This window comes from Pinus tabuliformis, chromosome 4_1, assembly GCF_031772625.1.
Source record: "Pinus tabuliformis cultivar Carrire ecotype Pingquan chromosome 4_1, CPIR1, whole genome shotgun sequence".
In the NCBI taxonomy this organism is placed as follows: domain Eukaryota; kingdom Viridiplantae; phylum Streptophyta; class Pinopsida; order Pinales; family Pinaceae; genus Pinus; species Pinus tabuliformis.
The window spans coordinates 103530967-103536966 of NC_142303.1; positions in this window are offsets into that span (position 1 = coordinate 103530967).

Genomic DNA, 6000 nt, shown 5'->3' on the forward strand with positions numbered 1-6000 from the left:
TTTTAAGAGCCGAAATTTCAGACTCACTCATCTTTATAATAACACAAAGATAGTTCAAATGTACTTATCTGAGTGAATTCAAACAGTCAAAGAATTCAACTAAGAGAAATACCTCTCCTCCTATCCTTGAGATTGGAAATTATTCCTGATTCTCCCCCTGAGCCTTTTAGTATCTAGAACAACAGATAGACAAAGACCTAAATGGTCTATTCTCTGGCATCAAGACTTCGAGTCCAACCAATAATTTGCAAATTCAAATTTAATTTAAGGTCTCTAGTGCCTTGATGGCAGTGTCTTGCCTACCTTAACAACATCTTGTTCAAGGTTTTGCAGTTTACTTCTTCTCTCCTCCTTTCTACAGGATGTCTCTAGTGTTTTATTTCTTTCTGCCTTCCTTGGCTTTTCCCACTGAGATCTTTATCTCAAAGGAGAGAGAGAGTTAGAGAGATTTTGAGGTCTAAAATGGTCCTCAAAACAAAAATTTAAAAACAAAGTCAAATTTATAAGAACCAGTAGGATTGAAAATGATGATGTCAACCATGGGGGATGATTAATCATTTTTAGTGTTAAAAAATAAAATAAAATAAAAAACTACTTTTTCAACTCATATTTTCAACTTATCTCCCTACGGTTTACTCAAATTTCGAGAGGGAGCACTCGTTGGGTGCATAATTTAATTCTTCATCCAATGAGTATCCATGTTGCATACTTTAAATGGACCCCACTAGACGAAATATGAGAAATACATCCGTTTTTTCATATATTTCTCATTTTTCGTGTAGAAGAGTCAATCGAAAGTATACAACATGGGTATTCATTGGATGATCAATTAAATTCCGCATCCAATGGTGCTCCCGCTTGAAATTTGAGTAAACCATAGGGAGATAAATTGAAAATACAAGTTAAAAAAAATATTTTTTCTCCTTCCCTCTAAAATCATCTTATTTTATTTGATTATTTTCACTAATATTCCTTAGGAGGCCCATTTTAGACCACAAAATTTCTTCAATAACAACTTAAAATCTCTTTTGGGTCTTTTCTTGTGAATTCCAAGACTTATCAAAGTTTCACTATTTTTTTGCCCATGATTTACTAAGTCTTTGTGGTAGAAGTAAATTAAATATTTACTTTTCACTGAGAGGTGTTACAAATTTATTTATTTTTCTAAGTAAGCTTAAATCTATTAGTGTAACATATGGTATAGAGAGTTCTAGGCATCAGAGTGCCGCCATACATTCAGCAAGATATCAAAAATTGAGCCGCCCACAAGGGGAAACCGACTCGAGAAGCATTTGAAAGCTGCCTCGCAAGAGGAAACCAGCCTTGAGTTAATAATAGTAAGCCAAAAAACTGAGCCGCCCACCAGAGGAAACCGACTCGTACATAGATTAAGAACTATTTTAACTACAGAGAACAACTTAGACACACTTAGATACACAGGTGACAAAACCAGCAAAATGCTCAAAAGACTAGACATGATGGCGAGAAAAAGCAGAGGTGCTAGAGTCCATAGTCACCCGAGGGCGATTCCTCTTCAATTCTGCACCACCATCCTTCATTGTCATCAAGATCTGGATCGGGAGCCCTTTGAGGAGCGTCATCCACCGCTTCACGCTTGCCTGCAGTAGTCCCGGTGTTCTGGAGCTGGCCAGAGTTGCTTTCATCAGGATCTAGATCGGGAACCCTCTGAGGAGCATCATCCATCGCTTCTCGCTCGCTTGTAGTCGTCCTAGTGTTCTGGAGCAGGCCTGAGCTGCTTTCATTAGCCAGGCGAGAGGGACTGTAATCTACGGGCATAGGAATAGGCGGAATAGAAGTGGAGGCCTGCGGGCTGAAAGGGGGCGCAAAAGACGGGGGAGAGGCGACGAAAGCAGGCCGAGGTTCAATGTAATGGTGCGAGGCGAAGGTGACATTTCACGAGGAGGGAGGGAGGCGACGAGCTTGGCCCCTTCCATGAGTATGACAGGAAGCACTTTCGCTAGGACTGCTAGAGGGGGACGAGCCAGAGGAAGGGGAAGGGGAGGGAACAGGCCTGGCGCCTCCCCTGCGGCATCTCATACAGTGCCTCAACTTTGGCATTGTAACTCTGAAGTCCTGAGAGCTGGCGTAAATGAGAGGGGGTCCCAACAGAGGGAGGTGGGAGCGAAAGCCGAACAGAGCAGGGAGGATCTGAGCATAGAATGGGTTGTGCGAGTGATGATATCCAGGGATGAAGCTAATGCAGGAGGCCAGCGGGCAGCGCTTTCCAACCGTGGTGTGAAGGTTGTGCACTTCAGCATCCGGCGAATAGCGAGAACCTACCGGCAAGAGTTGTCTCGACATGGAGACCGGCAGAGCACCACAATGCCAAAACCAAGCGGCTGAATTCTCGACTGAGGACGGGGTCACAGGGGTCGGAGGCTTCATGTTGAAACTCTTGGTGTCTCGGCCTCCCCACCAAATTGAATGTCGCGTAGGGTGACGGCCCATCAACTTAATTTTTCCAGAGGTGAGTACCTGCCTTCCGCTGGTGAATCAGTGGGCTTGCCATGCGCCTGTCTGCCGGATTGTAACCTTCATCACGTCAATGTCCACCCACATCCGGGGAGGTGTTACAAATTTTATCTTAATTAATGGATATATATATATATATATATATATATATATATATATATATATATATATATATATATATATATATATATATATATATATATTTAAATTTATTTTTTTTGTAAGGTAATTGGTTGAGGTCTTATTATGGGTTGTTTAATAACTTCTATTTCTATTAGTCACCAATTTTTTGTTTTTAGTTTTATTTCCTTTTTATTTAACCTTTTGATTTTTTCTTTTTCTTTTTTTTTGTATTATTTCTATTTTCATGAATTATAAAATTTTCACGATATTTTCAATTTAAATGACTTATTATTATATTAAAAAAATATCTTAATAAATTTAATTATATATATATATATATATATATATATATATATATATATATATATATATATATATATATATACACACACACACACACACAGATGTATATATGTTAATATAAACAATATTAATTAATCATATTTCTTAATTTTTTGTGATGGCATTCAACAATACAATATCTTATTAGTTGTTTTATTTTTGTGATGAAATTTTTGTCTTTGTTCTTTTTTTTATTTAATTAAGCTATATTTAATCTAAGAAGCAGGCACTAGCTACCATGTAGCCCTTGTTTTATTTTATTTTATTTTTATTGATTTTTAATTTTGAATTTTCATTTTTTTCCAATATTTCTTTATATTTTTTCTATTTCAATTTAGTTATCATCACTTAACTACCACTTTATTATTTAATTTTTTAAAAGGGAAAAAAATCCATACAATTCTTAATCAATTAATTATTAATTTTGTTTCCATCTTTAATATCTACCTATTTGCTAATATAAAATATTAAATAAATATTTTTTTGGGTTATATTTTCAAATATTTAATTTTGTATTATTTTATTGGTAAAAGAATTAAAATCCTATTACAACATTGATTTGCAAATAAAAAATAAAAAAATAAAGAAAAGAGAATATTAAATATTAAATAAATATTTTTTTGGGTTATATTTCCAAATATTTAATTTTGTATTATTTTATTGGTAAGAGAATTAAAATCCTATTACAACATTGATTTGAAAATAAAAAATAAAAAAATAAAGAAAAGAGAAAAAGGATAAATCAAAACTGAAAGGCAATAAAAAAAAAACACTTTTATTTAATAAAAAGGCTAAATATTATTTCCATTATGTCCGTTTATTTAAAACTCTTAATCTTGGAAAGATTTTATACATTAATGTATATAATATAAGCCCAGATTCATCTTAACTCCAAATCTATCTAAGGGAATAAAATCCCTCAAGGTGGAAATCTCATTTTTGAGTGCAAAACTTGAAGAAATGTTTGCACGTTGAGAGATTTGATCCCTCTCTGCCTTGAAGTTAAGATATATATATATATATACACACACAATGATTAACGTCCACGAAGACGAATATGGTCTAACAAACCTTAAGATAGAAAGAGATTAATTGAGGCTCTTTAACATTTTATTTCTATGATAAAAAAAAGGGAGAGAAGTGTTCCTAGATCACCATAGTTTTTCTGGCATAACAAGTCAAAAGGTTGGTATTGTGGCAAAGATTTTGAAAATTAGAACGGATGTGAGTAAGAGCTTGGAAATCCAAGAGAAAGTGCTTCTCATCTTCAACCCTCTTAGTATTGAAAAGGTGTCATAGTTTTTCATCCCATGGTGTTTTTGAAATTGACTAATGCTCATTTTCACTTTGAAGCTCATGAGAATTAATTTTTATCTTGGTAATGTTCAATTTCTTCTTACCACTAATAAAGACAAAAATATAGTTTTGGTTCTCAAGATTGGAGTTGATAAGTCCTTATAATGACTGAGCTTCCTTTTCCCCTCTAACTTCTTCTAATCCCCAATGGTCTAGCCAAGACTTGACATCTTTATGTTAGCCTCGCTTGAGCCAGAATTGAGGCTTTTGACTAGAGTTGGAAGCAATTTTAGGGAACCTCTTAGCTTTAATGTTGTATAACTTATTTTCATACATAAAATAACTAGTCATAGCCATGTTTTCAATGGGGGAAAGGTGAGCTTCAATCAAGAGGATAGGGTAGGGAGTATTTACTTTAATCTTGAGGTTGTAGGTTATAAATTGCTTTTGGATCAGTGCAATCTTCTTCCATGATTCTCTAGATATACTACAAACCTAAACCTCACATCCATATAAAATAACATGGGTGACGAGAGTCTCAAATGTGGATTTTATTTTTTACTCCATACCTAAAGATTTGTCGACTTACAATTGTTTTCAAGCCCATAATAATCTCTCTAGCCTTCAATTGTCCTTTTCTCAATGCTATAATTCCAATTGAGCTAATGATGGATGTTGGTTCCCAAATATTTGTATGAAGAAACTTTCTCCAAGTAGTTATTATGGTACATGAAATTATCTCTCCATTTCTCTCTCCCTTGCACACACACACACACATAGATATATTTAGGTAATGTGAGTCCTAAGATGACTAGCACACCTAACTTATGGCTTCAATAACCGTGACCTAGAGACATTTAAGTCTTCAAAATCGCTCGAGGATCGCACCCAACCTAGGCCATCCCAACCCTTCACATGGCTGGATTTTTTCCCACAAGGTTCCGAATTGTTGACCTTTTCAGCGCTAAGTGTCTTAACAGAACACCTTGTCAATATTTATTCTTTACTCAGCTATATAACATAAAAATATCATTTGGAAAATGATGGGTTGTCAAAGCCATAAATTTTATTTATTTTACATAATAGGACATTACAACATCCCATATTGCGCTGAAGAGCAACTCCCTACACAATAATAATGTTATATATACTTATTACTAACATAGTATATGAAATATATTTATTTTACCTCTCCTAATTGCATAATGTTAAAAAGGGCTACAAGGCAGCTTAGTCCTTGTCACTCAAGTTAAAAATTATGTTTAAGGAAAAATTTGCATAAAAAATTATAACCTACATTGATCAATGTTAGCTAAATTAATAATGACTAATAGGAAAATGGAGCCCTATAGTCTTTCTTTTGTAGAAACTAATAAATTGAGATGTGAAGTGGATAAATTAATTAAAGCACATGGAGTTACATAAATTTTGGTGGGTAGTAACCACTAGTAAGTCTACACATTAATAGTTTTATTCATACATAAGTACTAAGGAAAACAAAAATAATGGTGAGAAGTAACTACTTATTATTTATTAGAAAATGTATTTATTTACATCTTGTTCCTATTTATTTTTTATGAAAATTATGGTGGAAAGTAATTGATGGTAAATATGTTATTTACTTCCTTTAAAGTTTAAGAATAAAAAATCACAACACAATATGTAAAAATAATGCATAAATATTGCAACCATGTCCATAAAGTATGGCATGATATATGTGATGGAGCTATTCACATGAAATTGTTT